Here is a 15,315-nt window from a genome sequence, read left to right on the forward strand (position 1 = left end):
TATAATATATAATAAATAGTTATATTCACAATCACAAAGCTCGTTAGGTTTGAAGTAGGTTTTATCATAATACTTGCACATAATTTGTTCATTTATTGTATATGTTATATTTGTATTATCATGTATACCGCATTCATTTTTATTTCATTACTGGTCGTATTCTACTTTACCCAATCTTTAGGTATCAATTTCTAAAGATTAAATATAAGTAGTAGTAACATCATGTGAAATTTTAAATAAGGATTCTTTATATTTCTCAAATGACATATAGTGCAATTTGGAGTCATAATTGCACTAAAAGATATATAGTTTTTATATCGTGATGTTATATTACCTCGTGTTCATTATATAAAAGACAAAACTAGATAAAGACTTGTAGAAATCTACCGTGCTTTCATTGTTATGCAAGTTTGAAATGTGAACATGTTTTGCATTGCAAACAACCACCATTTTGTATTGCATGATGGTTTAACATCTAGTGGGGATTTAACAGGTAGTTTTTATATCATAAACTTATGTTACCTCGTGTTCATTATATAAAAGATAAAATTAGATAAATCGGTAGAAATCTACCATGTTTTAATTCTTATGCAAGTATGAGATATGAACATGTTTTGCATTGCAAAGAGCCATCATATTTGATGGCGTGACGGTTTCACATCTAGTTGAGATTGATATTTAACATGTAACTTATTTGCTTCTACTAGTTGTAAAAATTATTTAAAAGTATTTTTCCTTATAAGGTTAATTTTTCATAGGTTTATGTTTTATATTGACATCCAAAAATAATTTGCTCTTGTGGTTCAAAAAATTAATATTTTGGTTTCCAATAGAAATTACTTGTGGGTTTTAATGCTAATAAGAGAATAGTAAGGGGTAAATTAAAAGTACTAAAAAAATGTAAGGAGTGATTATGTTATCTTTTGTTTTGCAATTTGGTGATTAACAACCAATGAAAAAGACGTGCGCTGGAATAAATAAGAATGGCGTGGTGCGATCTGCGCACTTGATCCATTCATTTATTGACCATGTTTCGCTGGTCTTTTTAATGTAGCCGCTTAGTCGAGCCTTGGCTCCTAGTGCAGCAGCCTCTAGTTTCTTAGTTTAAGACTTTCGAATATATTTGATAAAATGGATAATCACACAAATACAACTAATTTTAGAAGATAAACATAAAAGACCAATTTTTTAGCAACACGACTTTTCTTTAGAGATTTATAGTTATGAGTTAGAGATTTACTCTAGGGATCAATTTTCTTTGGAACATAAAGTAAGAGAGTGTTTGGGATTACTTTTCAAATTGAGTTTTTAGATTTTTAGTTTTTTTAAAAACTTAAAATTTTAAAAAGATGTTTGGTAATTCTAAAAGTCTTTTAGATTGATTTTTTGGCAAAAAGAAAAATGAATTGTTTTAGAAGTTGAATTAATGAGTTTTGGTAAATTTTGGCTTTTTGGTTTTTGTTCCCTCAATCAAAACACATTTTAAAAATTTTGTTTTGGAAAAAATAATTTTGTCAAAAATTATTTATTAGGTTAAAAAGTTATCACAAACACCCCTAAAAAGACTATAATAATTTGTATAAACCAACAAAAAAAATTCCAAAAAGTGATTGTCTGCATTACTAAATCTACAAAAATTTTAATTTAAGAGTCTGAATTTGATTCTAACATTACATAAGAAACCATTAAATTTTAGGTGAAAGGCGCAACATACATCAAAGATTATCTCTTCTGATTCATTAATGTGTGTATTATGTTTCTAATCTTCTAATCTATTTTTTAAAGACTAATAGGTTACCACCCATTTCGAATTTTAATCATATATTGCTTGTTTTAAACCATTATTTAGTGCAATATCTTTATATTTTATGATGTATTTTGATGTTAATTAAGATAAAAGGTGTTTATAATGCTTTAAATTGATATTTTTTTTATTTTTTTAGATAAATAAGTTGTTGGGAACAAAAGGAGCAAAACGAAGCTGGAATTTGGGTTGGAATGAAAGAAGCTGGAAAATGATAATTTTGTGACGAACCTTGCGTTCCAATCCATTATGTGTTGCGTTGAACGACAAAGAAGACTCACATGTAGATACCTGCATATCATCAGGTTTTGCAGTTGAACCTGCATTTTCAATAATTTTTTTATTAAAAAAATCACAATAATAAGAAGAACTTTGGTATTTATTGTAAACAAACTAATTTAACTAGTGGATGGTAATCTTGGTATAACAAGAACAATAATAAGAAGAAGAAGAAAAAATTTTAATATTCTTTGTTGAGATTTTGACATCTAGGTCCACCACTTTTAGCAAGGCTCAATGTATAAATGAACTTGAAAAATAAAAAGTACAATGCCTTAATTGTTAATTTTTTCGAATTTTATTGCATATATATATATATATATATATATATATATATATATATATATATATATATTGATTGCTAATCAAACTATAATGATGGCAAGGGCATTTTCATCCTTCATCAATCGTTGTTACGTCTGATTTTTCAGGAATATCCATTCTATCCACTGGATCAACTGGTGGAGGGCATTTTCGTCCTTTAATTTCTCTTTGTAGTGTATATACATGTACGCTATTTAGTGTGTTTATTTTCGGTTTAATGTAAGATATTTAACTATCGCCATCAGTATGGTTTAAACACACAAAAAAAGTGCAAATCCAAACTCAAAACAAAAACACAAAAAAACAAAAAAAAAAATGTCTCATCAGGAAAAAAAAAGGAACCAAATGATATCAAACAAAAGGAAATTTGTACTTTTCAATTCGGCGTTGGTTTTATTTAGAAACCAAAAAAAAAAAAAAAAAAAAAAAAATCCCTGTTTTTTATTAATTTAATGTTTATTTTGTGTTAACCCATGTCATGTACAATCATACTATACAATTTTTTAATTCTAAATTCCAAATCTGTTTTTGTGGTTATATATTAGCATTTATTTACAATCAATATCAGCATACTTTCATTTTCTGTGTTTGCTAAGTTTAAAGGTCAAATATGTCCTGCTGTTGCTACTAATTTTTATATTGGTAAAATACCCTTTTTACCCTTTATTTATATTTGATTATATGAAATATACTCCAATATCGATTTTCTTGATTCTTTAACTATGAAGTAGATCAAATTGGATTAATATACCCTTATCCGTGCCTGCATTCTTTAACAAACGTTACAATCAATAGCAGCATACTTTCATTTTCTCTCGTTGTTAATTGTAAAGGACAAATTTGTCATGCCCGTTCATCATATTATAACGTTTGTTAATTGTAAAGGCCAAATATATTTTTATATGTTTACTACTCTAGGGACATAATTGTAATTATGCTTGTGTTTACATTTTCTATATGTAATTTTCTTCCATTATTTCTCCTTAATATTGTATGTCTTTCTGTTGTAGTGACAACGGCAGATAGAAATATCACTTTGATCAGCGACTTAGACAATATGAGGGATGATTACACACTAAAAGTGTGAATAATCCGGCTATGGAGATCAGTTTTCGAAGTTGACCCCACTGTTGTGAAATCAATTGAAATGATATTAATGGATGAAATGGTAAAATATCCTATTACAATAACATTATTCAAAATCTTTTTTTTTTGTGTTATTTGCCCATTCCAATAATATTATTCAAATTCATTCATGGTCGAATAATTGATTCAAGTTTGACCAAATTATATCTTCTCTCCTAATAAAACAGTACATTAATGCCACGTGTCAATACTTCCTCTCCCCTCCAACTTATTTTCCCGCTTCTTTTACCTAAGTGATTTTTCAATTATACCCTTCTGTGATTGGGAAATGCCATTAAACTCGCCTTATGCTTCCCTATTTGATAATGTGTTTCAAATCAATTTGATTTTGAAATCCCTTATAATCAGCCGAAAGATTAGTATAGTAAATATTCAAACATCACTATTCAATACGAAAATCACGTATCCTTAAAATCAACTGCATAATCAAATTGATTTCCTTCTTTACTCGCTACAACCGTCTCTCTCGAAACTACCTCACCACCACCACTAATCAACCCTCTCTGAAAATTCTAGATGCCTTCTCTTCACCATCTTCTTTACCTTCTTTCTGCTTTTTATCTTTCTCAGAGAAAATGCAGTAAGGCTCTCATCACTACCACCCTAGACGTCGTCATTCCATCTTTAAAATGAGGATTTCATTCAATTTGATATCCTTTAGTGTCTAAATCTCATCAAACGCCATCCCTGGTTATTCATGGTAACTTCATCTTCTTCACTTATTCGTTTCTTCTTCACTCATCCACCTTCTGCTTAACTTCGACTTCTGGTTCTCATTTATTCATTTTTAATTGATTGTTACTGATTTCTTTTTACTAATTTGTGCCCTAATCTTCCAATATGTTGATGTAATAATTTACACCGTTATGATTAGTGGGTATTGTAGCGCTGGTGAGATCAATAAAGCATTCAATGTGTTCGATAAAATGTATGCAACACTTGGCATCGTAACATACAACACAATTATGTTTTTTTGTGTGACAAAAGCAGGACAAAAGCCAAACAAAGAGGCCGAACCTACTTCTCCATCGCCATCACCATCACCATCCCCAACACCATCTCCATCACCGGCTTCTGTTTTTTCTCCAGTCTATCACGCACACATTTACACTCGACAGGTTCGTACCTAGACTTCCCTTTCTCTATTGCCGCCACCACTACTCTCCTTCCCCACCCATGTTTTCCTTCTCTGCTACTCGCTTCGTCTCTCTTCCGGTCGATTAAGAATAAGTGAGTTACAATGTATGTTTTTTTATTTATTTTCTCATTTTTGAGTTTTAGTTTCAAGGTTTTAAGGTTATTGCTTTTATTTTTTATCTTCTGTGATTACATGTATTAAAAAATTAGGTAAGATTTTACCCCTTTGATTTCTTCTCCCTAAACCCTTTGATTTCTTCCACGTTTTTTTTCAAATAGTTAGACTAGAATCCTGAAGATTAAAGTGTTATGAACATGAAATGAAAATGAACAGATACCATACAATGAAGACGATTCTAAGTGACTACATCATATTTCAACCATAAGCTACAAAAGTAGTAAAGTATGTTTTCTCTCTGGTGTTCATATGTGAATTTGGAAACTACCTTTAATGAATTAAACATTTCTCTTTTAAGTTTCTATTTTCCTTGATGTTGGTACATAACACTTAAGATTGGTTGTTGTGATTGTAAGCTTATGCAAGCCATCTGTTTGATAAATATGGAATTTTTGCTTTGAGTACTTCAATTTTTTTGGAAATTTAAGAGAATCTTTTTATTTTTGAATTATATAGTCTAGAACCCAAGTGGATTGGATTAGCGTTGCTTGAAATATGAATGTTTTGAATTGTTTCTTTCAAATTGATTTTGTTTATTCGATCATTGTGTTGGAGGCATAGTAAATCTCATGTAGTTTCCAACTTTTTTACAAAATCAATCACATGGAGGTTAGATTATTTTAATGTTTTTTTTTCTTTTCTATTTTTAATATATCATAGCTATATAATTTATATACAGTGATTTTGTGCACGTCTGTTTTTTTTATCAGGTTTATAAAGCTGATAATTTTGCTGCTGATGAAATAACTGTAGAATTAGTCAAATCTTTTGAAGTTATGCAACAATTAAATATTTAAGTATTGTTATCATGTGAAGTAGATAAAGTGGACTAATTATTAGATCTTACTTATGTTTGATGTTTCAGGTTTTAGATTTATATCCTTTTACTAATATGTTCTTTAATATGCAGGTACCAAATAACACTGTACGGGTGGCTAATAATGGTATTTGAAAGCTCTAACTAAATAACATTGGTATAGAGGAAGCGAATTTGCAACCAGGTCTGATTACAGATGCACAATTGTAACCAGTTTTTTATAACCAACCCAAAAAAGTCAAACTGATTCAATTAAAACCGAACCATTTGTTTATAAATAGTTTTTTTAATCATTATTTTAATTGAAACCGTTTTTTAGAGGAGGATCATATATGAAAGCACTCATAGAGCCCTATTTTAAACCGGGGTCATATAAGATATATTTAGCCCAGTTCCGTTTTAAAAAAATCGGGTTGTATGAGGTTTATAGAAACTTATTACTCTCCAAGTAACCAAGTTGTATAATATTGACAAAACGGGACATTTATAACTTAATGCATATACATCTGTTACAAGCTTCTTGAGATATGCATTTCTAACAAGTTTTTTTTTTTCCCTTTTGCTGGTATGGATGGTTCATTTCAGGGTTGTAACAAATATTTGTGGTAAGGTCGACGGACGCCTCAAAATAAAATGTAAGTTTTTTCTTTGCATATCCTTTACGTGATTTCATACCAACATTACATGTTATTGATTATAATAGAAATCTTTAATTGCTTTAGTAATTGGTAACTTTGAAATTTATAGAGTGATTACAGGTTATTTATTAAATTTATCATCAATTGATATACATAGTTGGTTATCATGGTTATCAAGTTTGATACATTTACTCCTACAGTGAAAAAGGGGTTTTTTGGTTACCAGAGACATAGGTTGAATGGAATTACAAAAAGTTTCTATGTGGTAATCTTGAACTCTTCAAATCGTTACTTTTCTTCTCTCTATCTCTCTCATTCTTTGATTAATTGACTGAGAGTTGGTGTTAATATGATAGGTGGTTCTTGTGTATAGTCAACAATATGACACAAACACAACAACATTAAGTAGTGCTTTGTTCAACAATGGTTTGAGTTATGGCAATCCAACAATTATCTCAACAGAGTCTGTCTTTTAAGGTCACCAAAACTGATGGTAAAACCATGATGTCTAACAATGTTGTCCCTGCTGGCTGGTCTTTCAGATAGACCTTTCCTGGTGCCCAATTCCGATGAAAAGACATTTTTACCTTATTTGGGAAATAGGTTTTAGTAGTCACCTAGGCATTACTATTGTATCTTTTAGCAACTACAATAACTACTACTATAATAACTAAGAGCATATTTTGATAGAGTCCTTTTAGTCATTTTGTTTTTTTAGGGCGCCCATTTAGAACCTTTTGTTCATCAATTTGGTTGTGTTTATCATCACAAACCCTGAGTTTCCTGTTAAACTGTTTTGTTCAATTCACAAACTGTGGGTTTATCATCTTACCTTTCTTTCTTTCTACCCCAAATATAACATTGTACTCCCTTTGTTTTTCTCATTTGAGTAAAAAAAAAAACTAAACCAAATCCTTGGAACCCGACTACTGAGAAAGATCCATAATATAATGCATGAGAAGGTGATTCAATGATTTTATGACCATGTATATGGCAATCAAAATTATTCGAAAATGGTAAATTTAACTTTGGAATTTTCATTCTAATAATACATTTCATTGAATGATTTAACCCTCTTATGTTTATTATCATTTAGCAGAAACCACAAGGAGAAGATATTACATAAGCCCCACTGGCAGAAGAATAGTTAATGTACTACTATTGTGTTGAGGCGAATTGCATTAGAGGTTTTGATGGAATTAATGTTAAAGTTTGATGTGGTGTTGTGTTGACGATAATTTGACTCTTTTTTCCACGGGACCATTTCTGTAATATACTCTTTATTTCTTAAATCTAACAATTTTATTAAATTTTTCCATTTTTAAAAATCTAACTATAGATAAATAACGAAATTGAATGTTATTTGTATAGATTGAATTTCCCAATATTATTATTTTTAATTTTATTTATTAATTGTTAACTAAAATTAAATTAATTTATTGTTTTGTTATATTAAAATTTTCAGTTGTTGTTTATTCTATTGGGTTTATATATGATTATTACATTACCGGCATATATAATTTGTCATATCTTAATATCATTTTTATAATTTATTGGGTGGTAAGTTACAATGGGAAAAATAAACGTTTTTCTTCTCAAGAATCATGCACCAAAAGTAAGGGTTTAACAAAAATAAATACTTTTTTTTTACAACCCATGCTTTTGTCTTGTGAGTGTGTTACAACTTCCATGTATTTAATAAGAATAAAGCTCTAAAAGTGATACTATGTTACATCATACAAACTCATGACTTTTATTAAATAGGTGGATTTACATGTGTAATTAAATACTTACAAATTACAAAGTTATAAAAAATACAATATTACAATCCATAAGTTTTTCTAAATTAATGATATATTATTTTATTACATAATTAATTTTTTAATTCTATTTAAAATTAACACCCGTGGGTTCCACGGGTTTTAACCTAGTAAATTAATATACAATTGGTCAACAATATATAATATTCTTACAATATATTAACAGGGTACAAAAATCAGAGCAAGTGTCTACCGAAAAGATTTCTAAAGGTTTGACTCCAAGCTGAAAGAAGATGAAGCTATTTACATCCGATCCCCCACTATAGCTCCAAACAAATACACTTTTAAAATAAGTGATGTAACGTTCAAGTTAAACTTGCATGGACAAACAACTGTTCATGAGTGTCTAGGTTTTCAATCCAAAACAAAATATGAGTTTTGTTGTGTATCATTTGAAAGCATTATCTCTGCGATAACTACATCTAATATCTCAATTCGTACTTTTTCCCCTTATTTTATTGCATTTTATATTTAATTTTTTAATTCTACATAAATTTGACATATCGTATTATCATTTTGTAGATGTTATAGGTGAAGTTGTTTCGTTTGGCAAGCTTGATTCCCATGATGTTAGCAGATCAAAACATAGGCTAACTTTACAAATCAGAGGCCCCCTACTTTTGATGTATCAGCGACATGGTTAAGAGCCGGACGGGTTTTTTAGTACCGGGACTTCGATAACACGAAGCCCCCTACTTTTGATGGGATTCAAGATCCCATAAAGGATATGAGATGGTTATCTGATGTGGAGGGGTGTTTCTCCACATGTTCATGTCCTATTGACTAGAAGGTCAGATGTGCAGTGAACTTGCTACAGACTGGTGGAGACTGGTGACCGAGTCATATATGGATGAACAGAGAGTTGTTGTGACTTGGGAATAGCTCAAGGATATGTTCCGCACTCGCTACATTCCTCATGTTGAGCGCGAATGATTGGCGCAATAGTTCTTGGACCTGAGACGAGACAGGATGGTGAGTCGGTGACGGAGATCACTTGTTTGTTCACCGAGAGGGAGATGTTTTGCCCAGAGTTTACCTATGAGCAGGCTCAGATGACACGGTATTTGAGCATGCTCAAGACCAATATCCGTCAGTTCGTTGCCACTCAGCGGTGTGATACCCTGCTAGAGCTACAGGAGGCCGCCAGGCGGCGTGAGTTGGAGATTGAGCTGCAGTCGAGGAAGCAGCGGCGAGGCCCGACACAGTCGCAGCCGGGGCCAAAGCGGTCTAAGACCGCTGATTCTAGAGCAGGGGGACAGAAGGGCCGCACTTGTGGCAAGTGCATGAAGGGTCATTCCGGGGTTTGTAGTTCAGGTAGCAGATGCCACAAATGCGGCCAGGAGGGGCAATTCGCGAGGGATTGCCGCCAGACGGCCCTGGTTCAGGATATGGGGATATGTTACCACTATCATCAGGTTGGTCACGTGAAGGCTAATTGTCCGCAACTCGTAGCCAAGCCGGTGCAGGCACCCGCGCCAGCTACCTTGAGGATCACTGATGGGAGGTAGGGTAGAGCAGAGCCCCCGAAGACTCAGGGGCACGCTTTTCAGCTTTCGGCCGAGGAGGCCAAGGCAGCACTGGATGTGGTTGTTGGTATGTTTCTTTTCTCTAACTCATTTATTTGTTGGTATGTAATTCATATGTGATTCGCTTGTGAATTACATGTTATTCATATGTGAATTACATGTGATTTATATGTGAATAACATGTGATTTATATGTGAATCACATATAATCCATATGTGAATCACATATAATCCATATGTGAATTACATATAATTCATATGTGAATTACAGGTTATCAACCTTTTTTGCCTATAGTAAATGACTAAACTTTCAAGATTTATTATGTTTGTAGTTTTTTTTTTCAACCTTTTTGGTCCACAACTATATTTGAATTTTTCAAGTTTGGTCTTGATAAATTTTTTCTTGCAATTTTAGTTTTTGTAACATTTATGGTCCACGTACCGGTAAAATTTCTACCTCTATCCCCTGAGTAAAGCTGATTTTGCAATTTTGGTACCAAAAATAAAGTCTTAGTATTTGGAATTAGGTACCATATTTGAAAAACCAGCTATATTCAGAGATCAAATGTGTAACTTTATCTAAGGAAAATGAACTTACATGCTAAAAGAGTTCGGTTATCAAAAGAGTTTGACTCAACACTTTCCTAGTTCTCATAATCCAAATAATAATAACATCAACCTGCAATATATTAAAAAAATGTGGTTATAACATATAATTACAAATAAACTTAAAGGAGTTTCTAAACACCAATAATAATGATTATTACAAAATCTTCAAGGTATCATCGAATAACTTGTCAATTGGTGCCACTTCTTTAACCAACTTTCAAACTATTTAATAAATTAAACAAAACTTATTTTGATAATAAAACGTCTATTGACCTTCTATCAAATGCACAACTTTTTGAATTCCACCTTACTGTGCATATAAACTCTTAAAGCATGTGTATGACTTCATTTGGGATTTTTTTAGAACATTCATATTTCATACATCCATTTTTCACTCAAAATACAAACTAGGAGTAAAAGTTTCAGTTTTCAAGTTGAATGTAGAAATCTTATTTTGTCCGAATATCGGATTCCTTCCTTGTTCTAAATTTCTTATCACTTTAACAAATCCATAATCATTTCTGTTTTCAATTTGAAAGCTTTAAGGATTTGCAAAGTTCACCATTTGAACTTCCTGAAACATCAACTTAAACTAAATGGTCAATCACAAGGTCTACTGGCACCTGGGAAATATGAAGATATCAAAGAATTATAAGCTATTGATGCTTTTAAAAAAAATATGAGAATGGGATAATTAGAATATTACTTACGAATGGGTTGATCTTCTTGGAGTCACCACTAAGTATGTTCATAGAATCTCATATACAAACAAGGATAACTACAAACAGAACTCCGGTAAAATCCTAAAAAAATATCATGGATTATTAGAAGTGAACAAAGGAATGCAAACTTGTATACTTGTATTAAGCCAATCTACCTTAAAATTAAAGCAAAGGAACTAAATCTGGTTCAGGACTTTCATTGAGCAACTTGTGTGCACTTCAGAAAACCTGACACTTTGAATACAAATTAACTATATTTTCACCACAAAAGGTCCATGTTAAAGAGAACAATAATATTCATAAGGCAACACAATAAGGAAAAGAGCACTAGAGTTTTATATTTTCACGAAAATGTTCTTCTTAATAAGAAAACTTCTAAACTCTAAGTGATTTCAATATCACATACTGAATTGAATCTGATAACTAAATCAGAATACGAACAAGCATATAGATTGTTAACTTAATTTTGGAAATGCAGAAAAGCAAAATTGACGTCTGATCGAAAAAACCAAAGAAATGCAGAAAAAATAAAAACCTTTGTTTAGGCAACTTCTAGTGGAGGAAAATTGAGAACGATATCGAGAGTTAGGGATAGTCTGATAGGCTAAGGTCAAGTGCTTCAGGCGTAAGTATAACGATCGAGACCAGATTGTGACATCCCCAAAATCACGGCTAGAAAAGTTCGGTTTCATTTATGAATTTAAAATAATTTTAGAGTAAATCCTATTGATTTAAAAGAGTTGCGGAATTTGTTCCCAAAACAAAATATGATAAAATAAAATTTATCAGAGCATTTCATCAAGAAATGTATTTTCGTTATATAGCAAAATTCGGGATATCGTGTTCTGATACAGACCAAAAATCATAAACAACATATTACAAGCCATGCAACAGTTATATACATATACAGGCTCATAAACAAAACAACTTGATGATTCATCAATCTTATGCCCTCGCGCCACTTCCTGTAATATAAATAAGACTGAGTGGGTTAGGCTTGGGAGCCTAGTGAGCATATAGGGTTTTCAACCCACAATAAATAATTATATTTAATTCATCAACCAACAATAACACGATTACCCATTCCCGTTATCCTCACTTTACGTCCCTAAAATAGCATCTATTACAAGGGACCTAATCTAGGATTTTCATCGGGACGGACATTACTGCAAGGGGTTTCCTCAGCAATAGATGTCCTAAAGGCAAACATTAGGGGGATAGAGTACACTGGTGAACACATCGTTCACAACACCTACATGTTATGAACCTGATAGAGCTCCACAGGACTGTCTAGAAAGAGTCTGTGGTCGTCATCCATACTCTGCTAGATGACTAGGTCAACAACAACAACATCGAGGCCTCTCATCTGTTTATCACACATCAACTATCTACCCATGTTCTACCCAACATATTAGTAGATAAAAATATATATTTTTATACATAGTTTAAAACCTGTATAGCATTCTCATTTAATACATATTCCAAACAACAGATGAGACACAAACACATAACATGTATTTCATAGAGAACAAATCATAACTATGAGATAGAAGAAAGTGAATATACATTCACACATATAACAACAAAATACACACATAACACGTATTTTATATAAAATACTTCATAATTATGCGTTAGAAGAACGTAACTACACACTCACTTGATCAGAAGATGACCAGACAACACCACGGCTCTAAGAGTAGTATTCTTCAGTGAAACCGTGATCTCTTCACACACCGGACTTCTCGCGGGCAGAGCTTTGACTCGGAAACACTTTCTTCTCGGGATCTTCGGGGCTTCGGGACTCGCTTTGGGTCTCGGGATGATATCGGGGCTTTGGGGGTACTTCTTTGCACGTAAATTGAGGTAATATGTGTGAGAGAAAGGTGAATTAGCAACCTTGGCCAGCTGCCCCTTCAAATCTATTTATAGGGCAAAATTTCTCATTTTTCACGTCGTGAATAGTGTTTTCACGTCGTGGGCTTGAACGTCATTGCATGCATCATCACCCACTTGCTCTGTCAGGCTCCAGAAGGCATCAGAATTCATGCCACGTCGTGGGAACTGTTTCCACGTCGTGGCCACAGACACAACTTTGGGGTTCGCGCCCCGAATTTCAGAAATTCATAACTTTTGCATATGAACACCGTTTTCGATGTTCTTTATATCGACGTGTAGGTGAGAATATGCTCTACAACTCCCGTTTAGACTCCGTTGGCTAATTTTGATTTATTTTTAATATATTATAAATATATTACTTTTATATTATTTGTAGTAGGCCGGGACAGGAAAACTTCATTAGAAATTCATAACATTTTCATCCGACGTTCGTTTTCGTCTGTCCTTTTACCGTTGGACTAGTATCGACGAGATCTTCGATTTTCGTTTAGATTGTTTCGGCTAAAAATCACTCGATCTCATATTCGAGTATTTGGGCTCCATACCGCTAAGTCAAAACTTCGGAAAATCATAACTTCCTCATACGAAGTTAGACTTGGGCGTTCTTTTTATGCACGCTCTCGGTTTAACATATTCTACGATTTTCATTTAGATCATTCAGGCTAGATATCGCTTTATCATAAATTCATATTTTACGTCATTCAACGTTGTGTCGGTTCTGTCGCGAAACTTCGACAGGTCATAAGTTCTTCGTTATAACTCGGATTTCGGCGTTCTTTATATATTCAGATACCTCGTCACGACCACTACATCTTCATGTACCGATATCGGGCTTATCTAACATTTCATTTTGACGCTTATTTTTATCCTTAATTCATTTAAGTCACTTAATTAAGCACAAAACACATAATACTCAAATAAAATATCATTATTATTTCAAGACTGGTTACAAAGGTTAAGCTAGACTATTACATTGCTATTAATGACAAGCCCAGAAACACGGGCATTACAATTCTCTCCACCTTAGGATGATTCCGTCCCCAGAATCACACACCAACAAAAAAATGTGGATAGCGACTCATCATGTCAGTCTCCGTCTCCCAGTTGAGATTTTGCCCATTCGTATGTTTCCAACAGACAAGAACTAACTCGACCATCTTGCGTCATAACTTCTTAGTCTTTTGGTCAAAGATTGCCTCTGGTTCTTCAATCAACCTCTAGTTTTCATCAATTTTTCGACCATCTTGCGTCATAACTTCTTAGTCTTTCGGTCAAAGATTGCCTTTGGTTCTTCAATCAACCTCTTGTTTTCATAACTTCTTAGTCTTTCGGTCAAAGATTGCCTCTGGTTCTTCAATCAACCTCTTGTTTTCATCAATTTTTAATTCCGAAAGTGGAATCATGTTGGGAACTTCTCCTGTGAACTTCCTCAAATAACACACATGAAAAGTGTTATGAATACCATTTAATACTGTTGTAAAAATCCCGACTAGGTCCCGATTAATCTCCGATTAATCCCTAGGCGCTACTCGACCGATTAGAGGGCGCCTAGCGATTAATCCTTGCATACATAATGAGTGAAACAATATAAAACGATGAAATTTTAACATTTTGAAGAAATTTTATCTTAATGGAAACTATTTGAGGCATGATTAGTGTTGTATTAATCATATTAACTTATTTTGTTATCAAATTAATGGTATTTACGAACATTGATATGATAATAGTCATATTCTTTTTTCTAAAATTCAACAAATTAGCAACTAATGGTACTCGATTAATCCTCCGATTAATCTCCGCCTAGCCGATTAATCCCTTGACCCCAGTCCACTGACTAGCTAACGTCGAGCGATTTTTGAAACCTTGCCATTTAGTTCTTCTGGTAGTTCTAGCTTGTAAGCTTGGTTCCAATCCTTTGAAGAACTTTAAACGGTCCAATAAACCTTGGACTCAACTTTCCCCTTTTACCAAACCTTATAAGTCCCTTCCACGGTGAGACTTTAAGCAAAACTGAATCTCCAATTTCAAAAGTCATCGGTCTTCGCTTGTTGTTAGCATAACTCTTTTGACGATCATGAGCTGCTAACATTCTCTCCCTAATTATTTTCAACTTTTCAGCAATTTGATGGACTATCTCCGGTCCCATAAACTGATTTTCTCCGGCCTCAAGAGAACAAGACGGCGTGCGAAATTTCTATCCGTACATAGCTTGATAAGGTGTCATCTTTATGCTTGAGTGGAAAATATTATTGTAGGAAAATTCTACCAAAGGTAAATGTTCATCCCAGTTACCTTGGAATTCCAGGGTAGATGCTCTCAGCATATCTTTAAGCGTTTGTATCGTTCGTTCGCTCTGACCATCAGTCTGTGGATAGTAAACTATACTCAAACTCAACTTGGTACCCAATTCTTCTTGT

Source organism: Lactuca saligna, chromosome 9 (genome assembly GCF_052625555.1).
Source record: "Lactuca saligna cultivar CGN05327 chromosome 9, ASM5262555v1, whole genome shotgun sequence".
Lineage (NCBI taxonomy): Eukaryota > Viridiplantae > Streptophyta > Magnoliopsida > Asterales > Asteraceae > Lactuca > Lactuca saligna.